This window comes from Trachurus trachurus, assembly GCF_905171665.1.
Source record: "Trachurus trachurus genome assembly, chromosome: 13".
NCBI classification, from domain to species: domain Eukaryota; kingdom Metazoa; phylum Chordata; class Actinopteri; order Carangiformes; family Carangidae; genus Trachurus; species Trachurus trachurus.
In genome coordinates, this window is record NC_139892.1 from 26,743,507 (window position 1) to 26,770,852 (window position 27,346).

Consider the following 27,346-nt stretch of genomic DNA (forward strand, 5'->3'; position numbering starts at 1 on the left):
GTCGGGTGTCCATACACAGAAACGTATAAGGCGAGCGCACTGCAGAGTTTCTAATGGCATTTAGTATGAGTGAAATATGCCTGCCGGGCTCGGTTGATGACTGTTATTGTCAATCTGTCAAGGTTCATAGATTTTCTTCTTTATATGCTTTCAAAGGCAATGATGTGTGACCCTCACTATCAAATAAGTCACACAGCAGTTGTGTGACCCGTCCCTCACTCCGGTGTTTACCTTGCAGTGATCCAGTAATTGACCTAGTGAAACCGTAGCATCAGAATTACTGGTATTTTATTTTATTTTATTTAGTAAGGAAAGGACAAGACGTAGGAAACAAAAAGTATCAAACCTGGAAGTGCTGTTTTTTTTCACTTCAGTTCTACCTCCCCAGTCAACCATGTAATATGAAAACAAACCTGATCATAAAATAATCAAAAGTGCAGTTAAAAGAGCAGTTGGCGAGAAAAGGGGGTGATTTGTTCTACTGGGTGATATGAAAATTGCTAATACTGAGTGAAACCTCAACTGAGACAACAGACTTTGTTGTTGTTTTTGTTTTGTATCAGTGGTTTTGTAAGTGCCTCATTAATGAGGGAATCAGATTGCCTGAACGATGATGTGGGCGACGCAGGTGACGACAAGGCTAAACTCCAGCACAAGTTTACTCCAGTTTCCTGAAGCTTTGTTTCTGCAGGCACGACAGACGGCACACTGCAGTGCTTCCTTCCTTTCTAATTAAGTTTGTTTGTTGCGTTGGGATCTAGGGCTTGCTTGTCATGACCACCCACTGGAAATGAAACTTGTCATACTCTCTTCAATGCCACAATCGCTTGATGAGACCCCCAAAAAATAAGGGTAACGTAGGTGCAAAGACTTAGCAAGATAAATCTGTTTGAACTCTCCCATTAGGTGCCAAGTGGGATACAGAGATTAAATCTGCTGTTGACTGGTGGGTTTATCAGCAGTCACATTGCCCTTGGCGAGGCCTCCTGTTGCTTGAGTTAAGCACCGCTTGTGGCCATGTTTGTCGTTCTTGAAAAATATTAGCCTTTATAATTGAGATGGGAGAGTTGGCATCAAGGTCTTGATGTCCCATTTCAAGGCTATTTCTTAGTACTCCGCCGGGTAAATTAAGTTAATTTTCTGAGTGTAAGATTGCAGCCATGAGTGTCATGAGCACTCGGCTCTCAATCTTTGTGTAAATACATAATCAAGTTGTCATAGAAATGAAAACCATGCAGAGGAAAACAAGCTATTACATACACATTTATTATCTAATGACAAATGCCCCTAAGTTAAATGGCTATGGGTTTGTCAGTTGCTGGAAATTCGCAGTTTGTCTTCTGTCAAGTTTAACCTCAACCCCATTCAGATTCCTACAGTGTTTGTGTCAGCGGTTATTAGAGAAATATGAACACTGACAGATCTATTACATCCCAGGAAGGCTGTCTTGAACAGTTTTCACATGATCACATTTTTCATTTTTTAAGTGCTTGTAGTCATTAAATTGCAGAAATGATTGTCATTGATTAGGCGATAACACTGATATTAGTCAGTTGGGGCGGACAACCCATGCTATCTGTCTTACCTGATTGTGGGAGGTTTATATAAACGACCCCATTACAATCAGGGAGACTGAGCAAACTTTAGATTTGTGTCAGAGCTGGAAGGCTCCATCTCTATCAAGTGTGTAGTTTGACCTGAAAATCACCACAAAATCACGCTTGGAGGGCTCTCACAAACTCTGCATAACATCTTCTGAAATTTACATGTTAGGAAGGGTGGCTCGTCTAATGGTTCACGTGTTCAGAGTTGTAGATCTTTACCAAACATAACCAAATAGAGCATAGCTCCAGTCAGACAAACTAAGCTAGTTCATTTTCATGAATTACTAAATGGATATTTCAGCCTGAAAAACACTGCTTTTAATTGAACCAGTAAATGTTTGAGTAAATGATTCCAGCTTCAGTTGTTTACATAGTTACCTGAAATTTAAGCAGTCGGGCACTGGAGTTGTTAAGCAGTGACTCTAGAGGGAGATGTGGTATTGTAATTTCCCGATATTTACAACAATAACAGTGTGCAGTTTCATGATTGTTGATTTCTCTCGAAATCTGTCGGTAATTAAAGGGATTTCTTGTTTATTACCGTGTCCTGTTTTTGCTCACAGTCTCCCCTTGGTGTAAAAATGGTTTATATAAAGTGGTGTCTGTATGTGCTGTATGTGTAGGTGTTATGTGAGCTTATGTTACTTCCACCAAGGAGGTTAAGTTTTCACCATGCAGTTTGTTTGTCCATAGGATTAGGCAAGTGCTGAACTGATTTGCACTAAATGGGGTGGAGGTTTGGGGCAGAGCCCATGGAAGGACCGATCAGACTTTGCTGCTGCTCCAGTTAAAGGAGGCTAAGGGGGTGATTTTTCATCACAGCTCTTATCATGACTAGATTTTTTATCTCAGGAATTCACAGGAAAAACTTGTGGATCTTGTTGTTAAAACTTTGACATATTAGTATTGAGATTTACATCTTTGTAAAAATCTGGCTTCGATTGTTTGGCCTTGACAGAGGAAGGTGCTCTAGTGCCATTCTCATTCACAAAATACATTTGTTGCCCTGGAGGAGGGATAAATATTGAACAGTAAATATTTTCACATGCACCGACATTATGTCAGTCACAGAAGATGCATGATGAACAAACGTTGAAGAAACCTCAATGGAAACATGGATCTGTGACGTGCCTCCGTACAAATCGTGGCGCCATGTGAGTCTCTTACTAACCATGTAAAGACTTCAAAAACGAGTCTGCTGTTCTTCCATTAGTTGGTTTATTTTATTTACAGTAGTTAGGAAATGAAATCACTGTGCAGACCACCACTTTATATTTGGAATTGAGTTATCAAAATTGGCAACATGACATTACCAAGACAATGAGTTCAAGCTATATGACTTTTTTTTTGTTTTTAAAGGTTTATTTTCTGTTTTTATCTATATTTTGCCAGTGTGTATAACATGTGCCAGAGACAGCATCTGCCTGTGTCATTTTAGATTTGGTGCCAGTAGCTGGCAGTTTAGTTACAAGGACACTAGAGCTGTCCAAAGTATCATTGCAGTCCTTTTTAGACTAGACAGATGGATGTGAGTCATAAGCCAAAGATTACGCCAACCAGTGGTCGGTGAAATGGCAGATGGGTGGGAACTTGTGAAGCATCCCATTAGCTATGCAGTATAACAGTTATCTTCCTAATTACCTTTTCACTTTGGGATTGTTAGGACAGGATGTCACCATTTTTAGGTGAATAAGTACTTGAAAATAAATGACTGACGGCTGGAGTTAAGTGTTGTCTGTAATGCAGCTCACACTGATCATGGTCATAGTGTGTCGCTTGTGGTCTGATAACAACATAAATGAATGGTGTAATGCAGCTTAAATGCACAACGTATCAGCATTTAACTGATGTATGTTTAAAAAATCCTTTTGGATTCCTTATTCAATTACAGCTGAATTGTCAGTGGCTATAGGGAAGTGATAGTCCACTGATGTTGAATAATTAGATTAGGACAATAATAGGATTCAATATATTTCTTTGTCCTCTGTGGCAGATATTTTAATAGGAGTTGAGACCCTACCAGGCCATTAGCCAGATGGGTCAGAGCAACTTAATCTCCAAACAATGTCTTCAATGGAGCAAATGACCTAATTAATTGCTTTTAGTTTGGAGGAATTATCTACAGTAAATCGTAATTATTCCTTCTTTTTTTGTGGTTCAAAGCTGTTGAACCTTTTGACAAATTGGGAGATAGATGATGATGAAAAGCTCTAAGATAAACTTTTTTCCCCTCAAAAACATTCCAACCGATTTCAATATAGACAGACAGATGAAGTGCTGATAACCTGCTCAGTTAACCTTCACTCACTTTATTAAGTGATGTTGGAAAATGAATCTTTCCCATATCTCAACTCCCCCCCGTGGGTGCTATCATGGAGTTCTGCTCATCTGGCAAAGTAGCATGGATCATTTGTTTTGAGATACAATTGATTAGCTTTTATTTACTGAAATTCAGTCTGTTTTGACAAGCTGCTCCGCTTATTCAGGAAGTACAGTGTAATGGCTCTCGACACATGGTGGGCGACGGAAGACAAAGCATGATGAAACGTGTGATGAAACATGAGCCGCCCACATGTGATGGACTTGGCTGGCAGTGAATGCAGGCCCAGAGCAGATCGCGGGTCTAGCTGTGATTGGCTGTTGCACAGAGGGAAATATATTTTATTGCCTTGTATTTGTTAAGCGTCTCAGTTTTGAACAGTGGAAGAACAATGAGGAGAAGGCAAAATGTTTCATATGCTAATGCAAATTTATGCGGCGGCTGCGTGGTGTTGCTAGAAAAGCACCTGAGGCAACGGCCTGACTAATATGTGCCACAGACATTATACTTTAATACCTGTTTTAAAGGCAACTTTCTCAAACATACATTTCTACTCACACAGACAAAGTGAACTGATGGAACATTTTCTTCCAAATTAGCAAGTGATTTATCATCAGCTGTCGTCCAAATGAGGTCAACTGTAATTCAACTGCAGCAGGTATCCAATTATAACACTGAAGGTGCTGTGGTATGCACCTGTTCTATAAATCCTGAGAATGCACATACCATAAAAAATAACCATCGAGGAAGAGAGAGTGTGTGTGTTGGTGTGTTTTTGTGTGTGTTTTTGTGTGTGTCTGTGATTTCAACTAATAAACTGGCAGCAGCACACACACAATGACTGTGATGCTGACTGACAGTGGCTATCTGTCCCATTTATGAGCACGGGGGGTTGTGGGAATTACACATCTTTACACTCACCTAACAACCACCCACAGGCTTGTTTGACATCACCCCATGTAGCCTTACTGTTGATTATGAATGAATTGTGTTTAACCGAGGAAATGGTGGCTACACTCGTGAAACATTTGTGAATAGACATCATTGGGCCTCACAGGCAACCTGGATATTCACTGAGTAGGTGTCATTTCCCCATGAAGTGGCCATTGTGAGAGGGTTTTATTGTGTGCATTCGGCTGCTTTTGTTGTTTGCCTCTTGCTTCAGCCAAAAGAATTGTGCCAAAAGGATAAATATTAATAATACTATGTATTTCAATGTACTTTTCTTAAAACCTGGTTCTGAAACCAAGATTGACCTACTGTACAGTGAGGGAATGACTTACTGGTCTTAGGTTAGTGAGGTTTATGAAGTCTAACTTAAGTTTTTGTTGTTGTTGTTGTTGTTGTTGTTTTTTTTTCCTCAATATTTTGGGGACTGTTATGCCTTTAATTGATAGGATAGTCAGAGAGACAGACAGGAAATGGGGAGACAGAGAAGGGGAATGACACGCAGCAAAGGGCCACCAGGGAATTCGAACAAGGGCTGGCTGCAGCGAGGACTATAGCCACTGTACTGTATATGGGGCACCCGCTCAACCCAGTGAGCTATACAAATTAGTTTTTTTTAAGTCAGATTTTTATACTGTATATTTTTAGCCATGTTTTTGGACATGAGGTCATATGTCATTATGAGAAGGCGCTAGGTGCTATGCGTACCTGTGCAAATAGATTTGTTGTGAATGATTGTCTGCTGTAGTTGCGTTGATTAACTGTTGTGCAGTCCGTCATGTTTCCCCACCTTTTGCTCAGTGTTTGCCTGGATCTCTGTTATCTCAGACAGAGCAACTTCCTCTCTGACACTGATAAGGGTCATTTCTTAACTCACCTACCAGAAATTGAGCGTAGCGTTAGTTCTGGCAGGCCATGACGTCAAGCTCTTAATCAGCACAGCCTAACTGTCTTCACCTGTGCAGATCAGCTGATGGCTCAGCTGACTCTCCGTGGCTGCTTCCTATTGGGGAACTGCATTCAGAGCGCGCTATTTAAACTACTCTAGCCCGACATCACCTCCCTTGCTGCTGCTGCTTCCTCTGCCGGCTTTTTTGCAAGACGGGCTCCTGCATGAGGGAAGGATCGCCGCTCGTGTTCGTGCTCGCCCCGCTGCTCCTGATGTCGTCTCCCCCCGTTCGCGATGCGGACCCGCGGCGGCTGGCCCGGTGACGTGTCGTGGGGCTTCAGCGAACCTCTGGGGCGGGGGACGCCGTCTGCGGCGGCGGGGGAGGGGGGCTCCTTCTCTCCGCCGGGGCTGCACCTGGCAGGCGGGGACGGCGTCTCACACAGGTGTTCTATTGATGACAACGGCTGTGGAGTTTCTGTTTGCCAGCGTTGCTGCCACGCGGTCGGAGCGTCACACAAGGAACGGTTTGCTTTATTCTTAATTTGTCTGTTGTCTGTATCAACATCTATTGCACGTCTGTCCGTCCTGGGTGAGGGATCCCTCCTCTGTTGCTCACCCTGAGGTTTCTCCGATTTTTCCCTGTTAAAAGGGTTTTCCATGGAGTTTTTCCTCAGTCGATGTGAGGGTCTAAGGGCAGAGGATGTTGTTACGACGTCATGTAGAGCCCTTTGATACAAACTGTTTGTGAAAACGGGCTATACAAATAAAATTGCCTTGCCTTGCCTAATTTGCGCTGGGTTTCGACCTCCATAGCGATCATACAGAATCATATTTTGCGTGGAATTATTCACCGACACAGCTCCCTTCGTGGGTTTTGGGGGGTTCTTTGTCTATTTCCTTTTTAAAGGGGCCTCATTTATTTCCAACTTAAATGGCCTCCTGACATCTCTTATTGTTAGAGGGTCAGGGATTTGCCTGTGTGGTTGTTCTGGGGGGTTTCTTTGCTGCTGCGCTCCCTGCTTATGCCGTTCATGATGGCTCATGAAGGGCAGGGAGGTGCTCTTCCTGCCTCAGGCTTTCCACGCAAGCGCGTGGAAGAGCAGGGGGTCATGCCATGAGCCTCTCATTGTAAATAATTGACTTAATAAATATTCATGATCATCATTCATAATATGCATGATTCTATAGTCTGTTGTTGTTGTTATTAATAATTATTATTATTGTATGTGGCTTATTCCCTATTTTAAATTTTACAAAAATTATTTCCACCCGAGATAGCCTGGCATCTCTTGTTGCAAGAGGGTCAGGGATTTGCCAGCGTGGTCGTTTTGGGGGATTTTCTTTGCTACTGCGCCCGGCAATAGAGTCATTCTATATGCTCAAAAAGCAATGAGCCTCTCATTGTAAATTGATTTAATATTCATTCATGGTCATTGGTTACATCTATGTTGTTGTTGTTATTATTATTATTCATAATAATTATTAAGAGGTAGCATGTGGCTTATTCCCTATTAAATTTTATAGGCAAAAATTAATTCCATCCTAGATAGCTTCCTGGCATCTCTTAGCAGAGGTTCCAGGATTTGCCGGTGTGGTCGTTTTGGGGGTTTTCTTTGCTGCTGCGCTCCCTGCTTATGCCGTTCATGATGGCTCGTGAAGGGCAGGAAGGTGCTCTTCCTGCCTCAGGCTTTCCACGCAAGCGCGTGGAAGAGCAGGGGGTCCCAGAACAGTACCATACCGCCAAACTAAACTGTGCAAGTAAATAAATATTATTTTGACATAGTGGTCCTGACAGAAATTGAGCGTAGCGTTAGTTCTGGCAGGCCATGACGTCAAGCTCTTAATCAGCACAGCCTAACTGTCTTCACCTGTGCAGATCAGCTGATGGCTCAGCTGACTCTCCGTGGCTGCTTCCTATTGGGGAACTGCATTCAGAGCGCGCTATTTAAACTACTCTAGCCCGACATCACCTCCCTTGCTGCTGCTGCTTCCTCTGCCGGCTTTTGCAACCCACCTCCACCCCAGCTCCTCCTGTCATTGTATCTTGTTGGTTGCTCTGCTCTGTCTGGGTTTTCTTTGCTGCTGCGCTCCCTGCTTATGCCGTTCATGATGGCTCGTGAAGGGCAGGAAGGTGCTCTTCCTGCCTCAGGCTTTCCACGCAAGCGCGTGGAAGAGCAGGGGGTCCCAGAACAGTACCATACCGCCAAACTAAACTGTGCAAGTAAATAAATATTATTTTGACATAGTGGTCCTGACAGAATTCAGTTTTTTCTTCTTCTCTGGGTTGAAAGAAGTCTGATTTCAAGAGTCATATAGGCCCTACTTTATGTTATTAGCTGTAATCAGGGATTTGTTAATACATGCACAAAACTACTGATTGCTGTTGTTTAAAAATACCACATTCATCTCTTAATTCAGTATCAAAAGTTGTTTGAATAGTAATATATGGACATCAGGCTCCATAAAGGTTATGTTCTTTGTGTAATGTAATCATGCTGTTTGGGGAATTGCCATTATCTCTACTGCCAAGAGCTATTGATGTTTTCCCTTCTTTTGCCCAAAAGTAACATTTCCATTATTGTCACACTTATGTCTGCTGAGATTCCACAGTCCTTTGTCAATGCTCCTTTTTTCATTTTATCCATGGATCATAAGTTGTTTTATTTATTTATATACTCTGAAAACAAGATCCATTTGTTTTGACAGATGCTTGTTCTGGGGCAGCGGCCAAAGCTCAGCTTGATTTTCTGGATTGTCACGCAAGACTTGTGGTTTATACTTTGTTGTCAGACAAACAAAATTGTTCATTTGGCACATTGGTGAATAATTAGCTCTCCTCAAAGAGATGTAATTGTTGAACTTGTTTTGGTTTGGGGGGAAATGCAGTACATAGATTTTTGTTTGGAACCGAGCTTTGGCCTTCTTCTTAGTTTGGCTGTCATATAAAGCCCAGATGTAGCTCTGGTGCTGTTTTTCTTTCTTTTTTTTTTTTTTAATATCTTGCATGGCAACTAGAGAAAGCTGAATTCAGGTTGGACTCGAGGCATGTTTGGCCGGAATAATCACAAGAATTACGGTGGCCATATTGTGGAAGATTTAGGAAGTTTTCGTTTTGCTTCAGGCACAGTGGTTTAGTCCATTTGTCTGAGCCGATGTTGTGTTTTCAGCCGAAGAATTACTTGCGGGAGACTTAAGATGGCCGATCGGGGATCCCCTTGAGATTTGACAAGTCATGCCCTTTATGCAGTAGCTGTTAATTACGTGTTTTATCATTTAGGATGTCTTTACTTTGAATCTTAATAACTCACCCTTTACCCTCAAGCATTTAGCAAGCACAGTGGATTAGCAGTTATGTTTGAAGGTATATCTCCAGAGGTGACAGCAATGTCATTTTTCATGGGGTGTAAAAAACTGGTGCTAGGCAGAGATTTTATGTTGGCTTATAATGGAATCAAAATGCATGTGATTTACAGAGCGAAAGGAAAGCAGAAACACATCTATTTACTGTTGCTGCGACAGCCCCGAGTGATCAGATTTAATCCTCGCAGGTAGCTAATAAGCTTTTATCACAGAGGAGGTTTGTTCTTTTCTTTGTGCGGGGATGGAGCTGTTAATGAACACACTGCTCTCCTCGCTGACAGGGGTGTGTTTATTCAACTGTTTAACTTCAATTCAAAGGTCCTTTCGCTCTAAAAGCCTCTTTACGGCGCAACAATGCACAATGCAATGATACTGGGTTGATTGAGTCTTGAAATTAGACAACTGAATCTTATTAATTCCTTGTTGACACAATTTTATTTTTCTTCAACCAATGATATTCTCCAGTTTCTTGAAAATAAGATCTTAGTCAGAGGGCTCATCCGCTCCACACACTAGAATTCAATGCTTACCTCAGAGAACATCTGGGGAAAAAAACATGTGCACCATTTTTGGATTGAACGCTGCTTCATCGTTCAGGCCCTATTTTCTTAGCTTTGATAATGTAGAATTGTAACAAAGCTTTTTATCCACACAGATGTTGGTGGCGGCAATCGGTAGTTAAACAGTTCACACAGCCTTGCTTCGGCAGCTGGCGTTACCTCTGAGGACTGGTTCAATCACAGGAGGCTTTCATGTGTCAAAGAATTTGAATAGTGACCTCTGTGACTCAGTGGCATGCTGGAGATGTGTTCTGCAGGTTGCAACGCTAATCTTGGCTGAAGTCTAAACAGGGAATTTATTAGCACTGCTGCGTACACGCATAACAAATTCCCATCCCAGCCACATTTTAAAAGCTTTTGAGTATTCCAGAGGTGTCTGCAAGGATATTTGGAGGTGAGTTTAATTAGAGCACAACTCCCCTCTGCAGTGCTGGCAAAAGAATGCATAATAGCTTGAAGACACAAGAAAGCCGCTTTATAAGCTTGTCATGGTTTTGATTTCTTTACTCGAAGTCTTCAATCTATTTTGTCTGCAGCAAATCAGTGCGATCATTTACAAGCAAACAACATTGGTTTATGCAAGATAATGTATTACCCACATCGCGTCTTAGAGGGAGGGTGCAGAGACTAAATAACTTTCTGTTATGGGCGAGAGTATTCCAGCAGATATTTAATAAACCTGTTCGCGTCATATTCTGATGTAGTATACGTTCATCTCAGGGACTTAAAAAAGAAAGAAAAAGGGTTTCCCTGTGTGTGTGGCTTGAACGTGTATGTAAATACAGTTTTCAAATGAAAGTGAAAGCAATTGATTTTTCTTTTCCCCTGGGAGTCTGCAGCATGACAAAACAAAAGGAGGGTAATTATTGGTCACGTATATCTTGGCCAAATGTTGGCTCCTCAAACATCACACCAAGTAATGGAAGTGGGCCAGAGAATAATTCATTATCATGCTGCTGCCAAAGCCACTCCACCTATGACCTTGTAATAATATAGGAACACTCCCATTACACTTTGTATTATGGTTCAAATAATATTGAATTCAAAAATATATATGAACAATCAAACAGGGTAATTTCCAGATTAAAGAATTATTTATGTCTTTCTTGCTTTGCGCGAGTAGGTGATAATGGGTGGCCGTGCTCCCGCCTCATAAGCTGCAGTCATTTTTACAAGACCTCACAGTGCATGACTGCTTTTACACAGCTCCACTTTTGGGTTAATGGATTTTAACATGATCATCAAGAAGACTCTCACTGGTAGACTTTATGTGGATTGAGGAAAAAAAATGGAGCGCACCTGTAAGAGACCGTTTTCAAAGTGAATGACAATCTTTTCTCCCAGATTACTGTCTGAGGATTAGGAGTGACGAGCTCTCTGCCGTAGCTCAAATATGGAAATGGCTGCGTGACGGTTAGCGAGAGCGGCTTGTTTCTGCACGTCTCTTATCAAGATACACGGCAGCGTGTGCAAGCTCTGTGACACCGTCCTCGTGTTGTTCACCTTTTGAGGCTTTGTTTAAGGAACGGTGCTTTGAGATTTTCATGATGCGGAAACGTGATGATAATGCAGATTCTACTTCACAGATTAATAAAATACAGTCAAGGACATCAGTCTTGTTCTGTTGCCACCCCTAGTTTTGAATATTGAAGGTGCAATACTATTTTTACTGTCCCCTGGCACAAAATGGCCCTGCATAGTTAACCAAGTCTTAACATTGACTTTCCTACACTGTAAAAAAAATTCCGTAGAATTTACGGTAAAATACTGGCAGCTGTGGTTGCCAGAATTTTACCGTAGAAAATACGGTCACAATGTATTACACATTACGGTATGCTGTTTTGGCAACCGTAAATTTCACAGTAGAGAACTGTTATTTGTTTACGGTAATTTGCTGTAAAAATAACAGTTATAATATAAACCTGTTTACGGTAAATTCTTTTAAAAATAACGGATATACTGTAAACCTAATTACAGTCCATCAGTGAAAAAACACGGTAAAACTGTAAGATATAGTACGGTATTTTATTGCAAAATTCACGGTAAAATACTGGCAGCTGTGGTTGCCAGAATTTCACCGTAAAAAATACGGTACAACACATAATGGAATTACAGTTTGTTGGCGTAGATTTTACAGTCAGAAAATGCAAATGGTAAATTATTAAGGAAATAACCAATTAAAGGACAATTCCAGGCGAATTCAACTCGGGGGTGTATTTTCCTATCATTTTAGGTCTAAAAGAAGGAATCTTAAGATTTTCAGTTTAATCGCTCCTGTTTTGCGGTAGTTGCGTCTGTCCCCGCATCGCCACGGCAGCAATGAATGGGAGTGGATGTAAGTTCCGCTGTTTAGGCTGTTTCCATCCCTCAAAGCCGCAATTTTTTTCCACAGACAGCGTAAGATGGAGACTCAAACATGCACCGAGAAGTTTATTTACTTCAAGCAAGCCGACATGTTTGTAAAACTAGATCTAATTCAAAGTCTCCCAGAGTCTTGCGCGAGCCCGAAGTTGCAGTGCTGGTGTATTCAGGTGCAGTTGGAGCTATCGTTTGTGTCATAAACACAGGAATACCAACTCTTGACTTGCTTCAAGTGTACATTTTTTTCCACAGACAGCGTCAGGTGGCTACTCAAACATGCGCTGAGAAGTTTTTTTTTACTTGAAGCAAGTAAAGAGTTGATATTCCGGTGTTTATGACACAAACTGTAGCTTTCCTACTGCACCTGAACACACCGAGCACGGCAACTGGGTCTCGCGCGAGACTCCGGGAGACTTTGAATTAGATCTAGTTTTACAAACATGTCGGCTTGCTTGCTTAAATAAACTTCTCGGTGCATGTTTGAGTAGCCATCTGACGCTGTCTGTGGGAAAAATTTGCGGCTTTGAGGGCTGGAAACAGCCTAAACAGCGGAACTTACATCCACTCCCATTCATCGCTGCCGTGGTGATGCGGGAACAGACGCAACTACTGCAAAACGGGAGCGATTAAACTGAAAATCTTCAGATTCCTTCTTCTAGACCTAAAATGATAGGAAAATACACCCCCGAGTTGAATTCGCCTGGAATTGTCCTTTAAGCCCATTGTAAACCAAAGTACAGACTATAATTGATAAACTTTAAGAACCTCTCTTTGCATATACACATTCTCTGTGAAAAACAGAACTTGTCCAGTATACTCACAAGGCAGTGTTGACATCTTGAAAAGACAGTGTGTGTCCATACATATGAAGAAGGATAGTCCATGATAGAAGAAATAAACATAATGAAAAAAGGAGCCACTTGCCCTGTGTTGATCAACACTAATGAGTCACTGAGTCCAGACTTGGCTGAAGAGGGCTCTTAACATATACATGGTGTTCAAGAAACTGGAACTTAAAGCATCCAGCAGTCACCAGTTCTGCTTGAAGACTCATATATTGTCCATTTGGTGTCCACTGTAGACTGGCATGATCCTCTCTGCAGCCAGAAAACAGAAACAAAGCAAAGGTTAGATTGATGCAGTGCCTGAGCATGGTGCCTACAGAGATAAATTCAGCCTTCTGTTGTTAAACTGAGCTCCAATGAGCTATACATAGAATGAAACCAGCACTCTGGAATATAGGTTGCAGGTCATCAGGAGTATTTCATTTATTTTATTGTATTAGTGTAAAAGGTAGAAACTGTCACTTTTCAGGACTAAATGATCATCAGTATTTGTTTCATCCTTGTCGAATTGCAGCCAAAATCCTGAATCCTGTCCGTAATACTGATTTTTTTTCTACTGTATGTTTGTATGAAGCTGTTGGCACCGTGCATTTGTGGGAGATCGATTGAGTGAAGTTTGAGTTGTGCTTGCATCTACTCATTTGCTACACTGACATAAACCATTGCTTACCTCTAATTAGCCTTGACAAGACTGGTGTTTGAGTCATTGGGTCCAGACTTGACTGAAGACAGGTGGGACAGAGTCTCATACAGACATGGTACAATGTTGAAGAAACTTTGGGCAGGTGTTGTCATCATTCCTGCTTGAAAATTCACCAGCAGTCTTCAATCAGGTGTTTACTGTGGACTGGCATGAACCTCTCTGCAACCAGACAAAGAAAGACAACAAAGAAAACATTGTTAATGATAATGATAATTATTATTATATAGCACACTGTTGCAAAGTGCTTCCTGCAGCAACAACAACAACAAACAAAACATTAATAAAAGAAGTTGGAACAGAAAAAAAAAAAAGGTGAATGAAGAGTAGGTTTAAAAAATCTAATAGAAAGGCCAACCAATAAATATGATTTCAGGGGGCGCTTAAAACAGTTAACAGATTTAGCAGATCTAATAGATTGAGAGAGATTGAGGGAGAAACTGTGGAGGCTACAGCTGAAAACACACAATCCTTTGGATTTGACATTAAATCAGTGATTTTGATGTTTTTTTTTTAAGGATAGTTCCGAGGATTTATCCTTAAGGAACTCCAGATAATAGGGTAGTAGACATAAATGGGAGACATAATTATTGATGTGGCCATGTAAATATTTGACAGGTATGAAGAAACAAAAACATTTAGGCTAATGGCAGCACCAGTTCAGAAGCCTATCAATTTAAATGTACTCACTGAAGCTGAGTGTTGATAACGCTGAAGATGTACTGGCCATGCCACATTCCTGCAAAGTAGGCTGCCTTGCATTCTCCAGCTGCACCATGCTGAGGAGAAGGTAAAATGATTTTGTAGTGTTAAAAATGTGTACAACTAAGGATGGGATGGTTCTGTACAAATATAGTATATGTTGAACACAAAATGAACTCATGTAACACTTCAGTAATAATGATAATGGACAGAAGTAGCTACATGGATATCTGAACAAGGCAGTTTTAGGCCGGTGTATTTTCCCTCTTCCACACAAACACAGTAACACATAACTTTACCTTAACAGTAATGATGTTGGCCTCCCTTAGGAACTTCTGCACCTCCAAGAGAGCAAGGCTCCTCTTCAGACCGTCTATCTCCATGTGCTAACGTTAGCTTCCACATACTTTACTCTGATTAGAAAACACAAAAACTCTGGTTACTCTCAGGTCCTGTCTCTCACGCTAGTCTCATGCTATAGTAGTCAGCGTTATTAGCTTAACGATCCACCGTTAGCGTTAGCATAACGACCGTTATCGTTATTAGCATAACAATAGACCGTTAGCTGTATTAGCATAACGGTCGTTAGCGTTAGCCTAGCCATCGTTAGCGTTAGCCTAGCTCATGTGCTAAACGGCCAAAGTAACACAAACCATGCTCATTTTTAAATACTTACAGTTCATCTGTAGCTTTTCCACGGACAGTTGGTATCGATCCAACCTGAGAAAGTCCAGTCCGATCCACCGACACTCGTTGCTGAAGCAGTCAGACTTTTTTGCAGACTGAAGCTGGGGCATTTCCATCAAAAATAAAATTAATCCACTTTACTTATGTCGTCTTTGGCTGACCACAGAGCAGCTTGGTTGTAACCAGGTTGTAACGGCGCTCCGGCCAAAAATAACGGATCTTGGTGGCGCGCAGCAAACCAACCGTTGACCCAACAAATGGGTTACTATGGTTACTGCTGGGTCACCTGTAGGTCACCCAAGCCAGAGCTGACTCAAGCTTCTTTTTTTCCTTTTTTCTTTCTTTTTTTTTTTTTACTGTGTGTAGGTATGTTATGGAGACTACATGTTTGTACAATAGAGATGTTTGTATTTTAAAAAAATGTATATTTATGTCTAAACTCTTTTGCACATTTATTCTGAAATATATGTTACATATAGGCTATTACATGTTATTTTGACTTAGTATCTTAATCTTATCTTAATTCTGTTTTGACAACATGTAGTTTTTCTATTGCATTAAGTGCTTCACATCGACCCGAACAATGCCCACGTGACCACAGCCTGTCCTGATACCATACTTTTTTAACATTCTACTTTCTATAGAAATGATGGTATGATTTAATGGTTGTGTACCGTAAATTTAAACGTAAACACCAGCAAAATCTGTAATTCAGACAGAATGATACCGTCAATTTTACGGTAATTACACGCTTGTGACATTATGGTATTTTACCGTGAATTTTGCGAACTTTTTACAACATTCACAGTAAAATTCCATATTTTCTACTTAGTAAGACCGTAAAATTTAAAGTTATTTACTGTATCTTGATATACGGTAATTCAGTGTATTTACTACAGTGATATACTATTTTTGATTTTACGGTATTTTACTGTTGCTATTTGACAGTTTTTTACCGTAATTTCTACGGACATTTCTTACAGTGTACAGCTTTGAAATGCCTCACTTTAAAAACTTCACAATAACTCCCCACTGTCTGAAGCTTAAATTGCAAATGCAACAGTCACATTTCCTAACTGACCCCTAGAGGTGCAGTATTGAGATATTTGTCTCTGACATTTCTGTTATTTCTTCAGAATAATGAAGGCATTATTTTGTGTGTGTGTTGAAAGCTTTTTAGGTCAGTGGATCGTCTTAGAAAAAATATTTGCGGTGAGATGTTGCTGTTAAAACTCAAATGTAATTTCTAAAGGAGCTATCTGAGGGTTTTGCTGTTTTTAATGAGGAAATGAAGCATTAGCCTGCTACTACCAAGACCTTCGCCTTAGCATATTAACATATTTCCAAGACAAGAATATAATGCACCCTTTCAGCATCACTTCCTCTTCAGGGTAGACTGGATGCAACAATCATTCGACATTGGAGAGCAATGAGTTGGTTGGCACGCTCACTTCAGTAGAAGTGAAATAAGAGGGTGGCTTTCATGCTGCTGTAGACAGCTCTTGGCAAGAGGAAAAAAATAATTGTGATGCTGAACCTTGGATATCTCCTCTAGACTGTTAGGTAAGCAGCTGCAATACCTGTGTTGGTTCCATAGCAATTACAAAAAACGTAGACTCTTTAAACATGACAACCAGACGTCCATTCACCTCCTTTAGAACTTGCTGATAGAGATATCTCAAAACCTTGGTAATGAAACAAACAATTAGCATCTACTCAGCGACACTGGAGGCTTTTTTTTTTTTAATGATTTCAGTTATTTGACCTTTTAACATTGTTTTCATTTGACATGTAAGGCCTTCATCATAATTAAATGGTCACACCTTGACTGACCTTAGTTTTTTTTTTTTTTTCAAATTCCATTGTTTGCTACCCTGGAAATTAAAAAGAAACACAAACGGAGCAGCGACCAACAGGTCAGCACCTCTGCTACTGAGCCACACATGGTGAATATAAAGCCACAAGCCCTCCCTTGTTTGGCAGCTTTCTTCATTCTTACAACTCATGGAGAATTTCAAGGTAATGGAGAGCGTCGTTCTTCCTCTTAGTGAACACCCCACATGGAAGTGGAGCAGAAGGGTGACCTCCCTCTCTCTCTCTCTCTCTCTCTTTCCATCTCGCTCTTGATTTGGCGTTCAGGTATGAATCAGACAGCCAGCTGTGACGGCTGATCATGGAAGCTGTCAGCCAGAGAAGTTTTCAAGGCAGTCCAGGTTCATCGCCAACCGCTTCCAAGCAAGATTAATGCCAGAGATGCGTTGAAGGATTGCTCTCTGGTGCAGTCATTGGGCACGGAGATTGAGACTCACCCATGACAGAGCAATGGTGACATGACTCATCACTGCAGAATTATATGGAGAGTAAGGGAGATGGAAAACACAAGGCACATATTCAATAAATCCTGGAAATTCAGATTAAGCAATGATGGTAGGATCAGAGTACAGTAAAACAGGACGCTTGGAGACAACTTACTTTATATTCGCACTGCAGCCCTGTGTTCTACAGTTGGTTTTCTTTTTTGTCTTTTTTTTTTTACTGAGTGTTGCTTGATGTTCTGAATAACGCAGCATCCCAGTGGTTCACAAACAAACCAGCCAAAAACAAAATAATAGCTAAAACAAACAACAGCGAAAACCCAAATTCCTCATGAGCCGAGACGAGTAAACCCTGGTTTAAACTGAGAAAAACAAGCAACAGGGTCTTGAAAAAGATGCGTTTCAGCAGATATGTGGCAGTTTAGCTGAAACAGGATCCTGAGTAAACAGTTTCTGTCCACAACTGACTTGTTTACCACTGAGTGCTACTGTATGGGTGTAGTGCTGCAATGTCACCGTGCCACAGAGAAATGTCAAATGCTGTGTTAATATTTGGCTATGGCGCATCCATAATGTGCCTTTTGATAAGGAAGGCATTTGTATTCTCATTCTCTGACTGAGAGTCTGTTGTGTATTATTCAATAACAGTTTCTCATGAAAGATAAAAGCATTGTCATTCTGTAGTGACATACTTTAAAAAATGGCGTATACCCATATTTCTTGCTTCATTTATTTTTTTATGGTCCATTATTCATTACTTTCATCCCACCATCGTTTTATTTGGCTCCACAAAAGCGACTCCTGTCCAATGATTTTTTTTTTTTTTTTGAAGTATAGATGGGCTTTCCAGACAATTATTTTACCGGAGTGAACGATTAGCTCTCTAAACAAATTCCTCTGCCTATTCCCACCAAGGAGGACTGAAGGTCATCCATCTGTCTGGCTCTATTTTTCCTGTGCTTTGTTGTTGAGTTGCTTTTCCAATATGTGAGGAGAGTCATTCCGTTCAATACACCTCCTGCCCCGGCACTACTGCTCGGCACAGTGATAAATCACAACACAGAGAAACAGAACTTTATTTGCATTCAGCTTCCATCCACTTTTGAAGCCGCAGATTTGGAATTGAATTTTTTCCCCTCCCAGCACTCTCTTTCTCTTCAGTAAGAGGCTATGATCTCACAGCTCTGAGCTATCTACCTTGTTTTTCCGGGAAAAACCTGATTCAGTTTGAATCTGTTAAAGCACACTGAGCATTTGCATACCCATATAAATGCCACTTGTAGGTTACAGTGTTCTCGGCTCGACGGCGAATCCACGGGGATGGGCAGGGTTGAGAAACAGTTTTCAGTGCAGTGCATGGTCTTTCAATTTAGAGGAAAGCGTAAGAAAGTGCATGGTCATTTATGTCTCCATAAGTTATGGTGATTACGGTGAGAGTAGAGTGCGGCTGGGGCAGGCCCCGAGGATGTAACCCGCCACCAGATTTTGGAAGATAAACAGCGGGGCATGTGGCAGGATGTTGACTGGCTCCCTCCTGGCTTTGCAGGCTGCAAAGGGAATCTATCACGTCAAAGAGGCCATAGCCTCCAGCACACTCCAGATTGCTCCCTCTGCATACGCACACACACACACACGCACACACGCACACATATACACTCAGACAGGCGTGCCTGCTCAAGGGCTGGCCCCTTCCACTTGACCGCTCTCGGTGGCAGAGAGGGTATATACTCCCTGTGACAGTGGCACTCTGTTGTCCTCCTGGAGATGGAGCTCAGCCCCTCCAACCTGCCTGGCTGCTGAGAGCTGGCCCACATCGACCCTTGTGTGCTGTGACCTTCATGTCCTACAAGCAGAGGTGAAAAGCAGAGCAGGCCTGGAACGGCGCCTTTCATCCAGCCTAATGCTGGACGATGTTTCCTGTATTTGCTCGTTCTGAACGAATTAGAGATAATTTCGTATTCATCTGTGAGTCAAATGAGTCAACAGTGTCGCCGGTGGAGAGCCAGGCTAATCTGCTTTGCTCAAGGCTGTTTGAAAATGACTGACAGAGTGCTGATAAAGCCCAGACAAATCCAAAGCTCAGACCACTGGTTCATCTGAAGATGCCAAAAGATTGTTCCCCCTGGACTGGAATATAGTGTGATGCACCCTTTGGAAACACACGGAATGACTGTGATCCCACAAAAAAAAAAGAAAAAAAACGTGTTTATCTTGTTTTATTTATTTATTCAAACTTACACTAGGGATTCATACTAAGGACATGTTTTTAAACACATCTATAAACAATCTTATTAAAATTTCACGAGGATATAAATTTACATTAGAATTGAACATAAATTATATTATTATTTGAGAATGCATGAAACCTCAACAAAAACATCATGAATATTTTAAAAGCATAGATATAAACTCACAGTGACAGAAGTGAGTCTCTGCGTATACTGTATCACTTGTAAGATTCATAAAAAAAAGAGTGATTTCCTCAATTCCCAAGCTGTCAAACTTCTACTCACTTCTGTGGCAGGACCGCACTGCTGCCGCCTCTACATGGATTTACATCACCATATTCAAGGACACTAAGTTTTACTAGAACACTTTCCCTCCTTTTTAATGGTTGATTTATTTTAGAGCATGTGAACGTTTTGGATAAAATACCAGATAGCACACCCAAATGACAGTGTGTCACAGGCTTTTTCGACATATTTGTCTACTTTCACTGCTTGACACTTTTCCACTAAGAAGCACTGCCATACTGTAACATAAACATGGATAAATATTTACAAATCCAATTCTGTGAGCATTTTGCAACAAAAACAATGCGTTCAACACACTTTTAGACCTTTCTTTGCTAGTTCTTCTTATGGTATCATAGTTGGTGAAAGGTTACTTGTGAACATAATTGGTTGTACTGTACAAGGGAAATAAAGAAATGTCAAGTTAACCCCTTACAGCAGCAATTCCTCAACCCACTGTAGCAACAATGGTCATTAATGCTGCAGACTAAAGGATGTCAGATCATTATGAAGGCAGGCAGCACTTATAATTGCACAAAATTGTTTCTATTTAACACATAATTCCAACAGAGAAGGTGGTAGTGACAGACGGCATCCGCTGAACTTGGTGACTGAACGAGCTGTTCGGTGTAATTAACGGTATGGAAACTTTTCTCGATGGGATCCTTCAGTCTAAGTACAGCACCACTAGCTAAAGGATTTTTTCTTAGAAGCCACAAGTTACTTAAGACAGTCATTAGCAGCAGCACCTTCACATACATGGTTTTATGCACTGTTGGCCTTTACGCTATTAAGTACATTAAGCATGGCATGATTAGATCTTGAGTGAAGGCATTATGTGGAGAATTGATTTGATCCCTTAAATAATCATTCTGCCTCTCCTTAAATATAGTCAATACAGTGGGCAGTAATGAGCAGCATGCAGGATTGCATTAGAGGTCCTTCGACACTTCGCTGGGTCCCAGATTGCTTTGGGCACAGACATCCCTCCTTGCTAGGCCTAATGAAGCATCATGCACTCCTGTGGCAGCCTACTTAATCTCCCTACTGCGGCTGCATTGTTTGAGAAGAAACCCTGCGTTGGGAGGTTGGAGGTGTGAGCCCAACTTCCCATCAGGAAGTCACAGTGTCAACATAAGGTGCCATCTGTTTAGGTGTTAGGACCGGGGTTCAGTCGGAGTTGAATGCCATTGTTTTAGTTTTTCAGCATTTTACTGCATGTCTTTGCTTGATTGCTGATGAACATGGAGTGCTGTGCCCACACGAGTCCAGATTTATCATCTATCTATAAAATGTGTTTTATAGACTGTTTCTTTTAGGGATCGTCATTTTCTTTAAATGCATTTAATAAAATATTTCTAGTTACTTAAGTTATCAAAAACCTGTCTATGAAGTACAAAATCTCTCCCTAGATTATCAAAGAGGCAACTTTTTACTGCTGCTGCAGTGTAGCTCCCTTTCTGATGCATATGATTTGGAATATTACAAATTTTTGTTCCTTGTTCCGGCACAAGCATAATGAGCTGGCACACAGAGCTATAGTCTAACACTAACCACAAGGCTGTGGTTTTGACAGACAAAACATCCATCTATTTTTCTGTAATCTGCAATATTTAAGAGGGTTAGGGAGCGGGCCGCTGTGGCAGTGGCAGTAGCAGTGGCAGCGGCAGCAGTGTTTGGAAAACAGTTGCAACCGTAGATATAGGGGAGAAGGAATTTTTGTTGGTGGCTATCACTGCAATTGTTGGATCTGCTCACTTGTCACAGTTTGCCACACGAGGAGCAAGCAGCACGCATCCAGGAAAAAAAAAGTTTGACAGCTCCATTGTTTCAGAAAACGCTGCGGTCCTGACACCGCTGAACGACGACTGGCTTTTCTTCTTTATGATTATAGAGTCAGCGAGTGCCTCACCAGATGTCATCGCACGGTTCTGTTTATATTGGCATGTTGAGAGGTGAAACATTGTTATAGAAATGCATTACCACCCTTCATTAAACTGAGACCAATCGCAGGCAGGATTATGTAAATGAACCCTGATATGAGAATCAGTATGCCCAGGACCGAGAGCCAGCAGTGCCAAGACGAGCTGGCTGGGAAGCTCTCTGTCTGAGCCAAGAGTCTCTGGCTCCAGCAGTGGAGAACATGTGTTGGTCTCGATGTTGGAGTTACTTTGCATTTTTGCTCCTGACAGTCTTCATCATCCGTTTGGAAATCGTGGAGGTAATTGGGGAATATGTCAGCACGGAGATAAAAAGGTAGTCATTAACTCCTCTTGGAGAAAGCTTTCTTTCCTTATTGTTCTACAAATTCAGTGTAATGGTCCATTTTAAAGAACAATCACAATGCAAATCAATCAAGTAATGACCTTAGCCATCTGTGTATCTCTCTGTTCTTTTATCACATCAGACTGGCTGCTTACAATCTGGCATGCGCACATAGGCACATACATACAGAGAAGGGAGGGTGACACCCAGTCATTAGCAGCATATTTTTGGAAAAAATCGCTTCTGTTCTGTAGCTGTAGCTGTTGCAATTAATCTACACTGCTTGTTATTTCACAAAGAAATCTGAGCCTCCGTGATAAGTCGGCCTCATACTGCGCCGAAACAAAGGACAGGATAAATAAATACGTACTTTTAGATGCGGCTGTATTAGACAATTGGGACAGTCTAATTCAACATTTTACAACAGCATTACAGGTGGTCTCTGGTAAAGTGGTCTAATCCTGTCAGCTGGGAAACAGAGCAGTACCTGCACATCAGATGGAAGTGTCTCCTCACATCGCCCTCGAACAATAAAGATGGACATCTTCCCAAGTGGACACCACCAGCCACATTTTTAATATTCCTGCCATAAGTAAGTGCCTTCATAAGGAGCATCAGCATATCTGAGTGTGTGGCTGTCCAGGGAAGTAAAGATCCACGGGGCTCAAGGTAATGGCCACATTGCCTGCAGCTCTACCAGGGGAGGGATGAGTGTTGCCGGAGGCCACTGTCAGGAGAGGAGGGCTGAACGCAGTATTTGTCACAGCTCCTGTGTAAGAACCATTTTGAGATCCGTACTCCCCTGACAGAGAGCCTTCCCATATTGGCAGAGGAAAATCCTCACTGATATTAAGCGTTGCTGTAACAAAGCTCTGATGTCTTCTCCGTGAAATGATGATTAGATGACAGCAGCTGGAGACATGCTCCAGTTTGAAAATCAGACCGTATCAATTATTCAAAGATTCACCTGGCTTCTTTGCTCACTTCCTGTCCCTAAGATTCTGCGACGCTCCTTTCAAATCTCTTTGGGACGTTCACGGTGTGGCACAGGCAGCTTGTATGGATGGCTGTGTAAAACAAGAACAACATTAACTTTGACTGATGTCCCGTGTATTTATAATTAAACTGAACAACATCCCTAGGGCTAGATATATATCAGAAAAGATGACTCAGGCTATGGGCCTGTGGAACAGCATGAAATAATGCCCTTGGCTGTTAGCACTTCGTCATGGAGGCACGGACCAGCAATGTGCAGACCCCATGGCACCACAGACCACCACTGGGCAGCGGACATTATTACAGAATGGCCAGCGGTTCTGATATGATATAGTGTTTACCCTGAGGATGTGCTACAAAGACGAAAGAGCTATTTTTCTTTTTATGGTCAGTCTGTCAGTGATGTATTGTACATAATTCAAAATGAGTGGAAATGTGTAGCTTTCTTTAATAGCCTTTAGCATCTCACAGTGCAGACTGTTGGTTTACTGATGTCTTTTTAAGTGTGTAGGCTCTTTCGCTCACTTTGATATCAAATTGTCTGTTTGGAGGATTGTGATGAAAGCCAATACGAATTGCACTTCATTTCCAGTCCTCCCCACAGTAATGACAGTATATGTAGTGCACTATGTTCAATGTATTTAGGTCGTTTGCAGGTAGTATTTACAGTCTGTGTTCCCCACAAACACCTTGCCTATAGCAGTAGAGAGCGGAAGGAGAGAAATTGGTTTTGATGGACGCATCACTGAGAGCTCCAGAGGACTGTCAGAGGAGCTCCCGGTGAAGGATTATACAGAGGTTGGCGTAAGAGGTGCTTCTCACTTCAGCTGAGCACTTATAAGACCAGGCAAATGTTGTCAGATATTATATATACATTACAATACGGGTGACATCGGTAAAAGTTTCCACAGCCATTATTTTTTAGTGTTTGCACTGCCGCCGCCCGGTTTGATCGAGCTACTTGTCATTATAGTCCAAATAAAACCGCTACACGTCTGAAAAGCCCAGAGGTTCTACCATTTTTACATATCTCATCCCTTGCATAATCACTTAAACAGAGCCATTTGGCATTGAGAATGACGGCTAAATCTAAGGTCAAAGAGAAGAAGGAAGGGAAGCAGTGAATTTGGTGCAGCTGAGCACCAATGCCAACATATTGGCCAGCTCTGGTTGCTCTTTCTGGAAGCCTCCTGGGCCCCTCCGGGAGCACAAACATGATCAGATTTATAGGGCAACAGCTGCCACCCGCTTTCTTCAAGCTACTTGGCTGCAGGGAGATTTGTTAGTATTCACTCTCATCACTGATAATCTGATACCCGTTTCTGACAGAGCAGTATAATGATGATAATTCTTAAGAGTGTCAGCTTATCCCTGACTGCTTCAGTAGATCAGTTAATTTAAGAGTGTGTGGCTTCCTATCCTTGTACAATAGAAAGGGGCATCGTGTGTGTGTGTGTGTGTGTCTGTGTGTGAGAGAGAGAGAGACCATATGGATATTTGTTCGATGCAGCCAGCGAATCAGAGTATAGGGAGGTGTGGAAGTGGGGTCGTGCACCGTAACTGCCCTGATGCACATTGATCCGTCTGCACAGGGTTCATTGACAGTGCAATCTGTGTTTTGTTTTTTTTCAGTCGCTCTTAACGCTCGAGTCTGTCGTAGATTCAGTAAATCTAAGTGGTATTTTGTTTCAGTCAATCCATAAGCTGATTTGTGTGTGAAAGGTGAGCAGGCATTTTTCCACCAGACTTTGGGACAACTTGCTGAAGCGTTCAGCCTTGTCAAATCCTGAAATGCCACTTGAAAAATCTCTTAGTCTAACACTTTTAATGCATGTCCTGCTCCAGCGTTTAACAGGTCTTTGTGTGTGTGTGGAATGATGTTGGAAGAAATACGGTCAGGTACATGGAGAAGGCAGTGCCATCCTGGTGTCATTGTGTAAGACATGTGAGTGGTGTGTTTAGATGGAGAGTTGGAGGAGTTGCTGTAGTGACTCACCGCTGTGAGTCCTGGGAAGCCAAGGCTCGATAGTTCCAGTGAAAGAGAACGTTCATGCTGAGCCGATGATACAGTCTACTGCAACTCAAGAGATTTTTGTGCCTCTGTCTTCTGCCAGTGCTTCCTCGCCAAAATTGGATACCATCCTTTTGTCATGAGTCATTGGTTCCTTTCAGAGATGTGAAACCTGTTCACTCTGGCTACTTCCTGTGTGCCGATGAAATTGAATGAACAGAATGCTTGTAAAAACAGAATAATTTGTTAGTATTCATGAAAGAACATTGGTGTGCCCGAGTGATACTGTAGCTCTACCCCCTAGGTTATAGCTTTTAACTCGCAAACAGGAGAGGTACAGCAAAAATAATGTCATTACCCAAATGTGGCTGGTTTTAGTCATGAAAAGCAGGATCTAGAGGCAGCAGACCATACTTTTAACCTGCCTTGACCCTCTTTACAGACACGCACACACTCACACGGACACACACACACAGAGAAATGATCTGGTGTTTCCCCAGTCCAGTGCCTTACCTCCAGTATAACTCAAACACTCATTAGTTCTCTTTTCGGCCGTGGATCCTGACCCAGATGCTTATGTTATAGTGGTTCTGTCAGGCCAAGCTGCTGGTGTCAGAAATAATGGTACCGTAGGTGTATAGGTAAGAAAAGTGCGATGAGTGCAGTTTCTTTCTCTCCAAAAGAGGAATAATGAAGTACATGGTCTGTGGTTCCCATGGGATGTGTAATTTCGTTTGCACACCTGACAGTCTGTGATGTGCATTCCTCTCTCAGGGAGCAAAGAACATGATTTATTTGCTCTGCTATTTTTGTCTGACCTAATTGGACATTATTCACATCACATCAATGACAGGTGTAAATGCACCCAAGCAATATCAAAGGTAAATACTATCCCTCCCCCAGAAAAAAGGCTCAAATATAGACATCCAGGCTTTACAGTGGAATATAAAATATGTTATGCTTGCTGACCTTGGTTGGTGCAATATTTCCACAGTCTGTCGACTAAACCCTGAACACAGAGTCACGAATTAACTGTAAGAAAACAGAGACAAAGAAACACTGACGAATTTCAAGTCTCATCTTTACGCCCATTGCTCAGCTTCATTGCGAGATCATCGCACCTGGCTTTGACAGCATGTGGCCAGGTAAACTGATGTTCTGTCACCTGTGTCAACAAATCATTATTAACTCATGGTCCATTTTCTGATGGTTCTGATACTGTTCCAACCTTCACTTTTACTGTAATTCATGTGTAAAATGTTGTTTGGGCTGCAAGCTGCAGTCCAATATCTGCTGCCCTGTAAAACCAGAGCAATCTCTCCTAGGGCCTCTGTTATGGGATGTAGGCTACATCTCACAACAGATGTGTCAGTAATGTGGCCAAGGATGCTGGAGCTGCTGGTATTATGGGCTGGTATAAACTGAGGCCTTGTAAGTCATGCTCAACTTCATCAGGGTTATCATCTATGACAAGCCCATCTTGAAATGATGATTCAGTTCCACTTAAAAAAAAAACAGAACCCTGATAAAGCATTTAACTAAGCACACTGACATCAGTTTGTTTAGATATACATTTTAAACGAGACGTTGTGTAGGAAAAAGATGGAAAAAAGAGATAAATAGCTTCATTTACATCTTTAGTGGAGAGAAACGGCTGTCATTATTATCTGAGTTTTTTCACTTAGTTGTGATGTCAAGCATTAGCATGAACCGGGCATTGGCTTAAGTACCTGCTCACTTCCATTAGCTTTAGCTGATCATCTTTTGTGGTCACGGAGTCTCAGAAGTGTCTTTTAGCCTAATTAGCTGCTGAGTGCTGAATTAAACTTTACAGTTTTTTCCCCCTCAAGGATGTATATGTTCAGCATATGGTCAGATCTTGTCCCACTAAATAAGGAAGACTGATTATGTGTGTACATTTCAACGGAGAGACAGTTGCTTTCTTAGTCTATGATATTAAATCTGTGTTGGAAAAAAAAAGGAGACGTTTTTTCCCCCTTTCTTTTTTGTTTTGGAGCAAGACATTAACACTGAATTTATTACCAGATTGGAAAGGTAGCATTACCAAACAGTTCATGTTGACACTTAAAATTTTTTTTGTGGTTGGCTACAGGTAACTTAAAGCCCAATGAATTACCACTGAATTAAATGACTGTATTATATGCGATGAGAGAGGGACCAGCTCAGTTCTGTTCTCACTGTACTGTTTGGCATCACATCTGCTGTATGCCTTAGTCTTACTGCTCAAATTTACCCTGTATTCCAGGATT

At 41.6% G+C, this 27,346-nt stretch overlaps 1 protein-coding gene and 1 long non-coding RNA gene across 2 annotated transcripts in view; one reads left to right on the forward strand and one right to left on the reverse strand.

Moving 5' to 3' along the window:
* Positions 1-27,346, forward strand: part of cadm2b (cell adhesion molecule 2b) — a gene marked incomplete at its 3' end in the record, with an annotated part of 165,163 nt that overhangs the window by 55,064 nt on the left and 82,753 nt on the right. The gene's annotated exons all lie outside the window — the stretch shown is intronic.
* Positions 12,681-14,670, reverse strand: LOC310995303. The gene is made up of 4 exons (XR_014595824.1): positions 14,589-14,670; positions 14,278-14,366; positions 13,558-13,749; positions 12,681-13,139 (listed from the first exon to the last, which is right to left on the reverse strand). It is a non-coding gene; the product is annotated as an uncharacterized lncRNA (long non-coding RNA).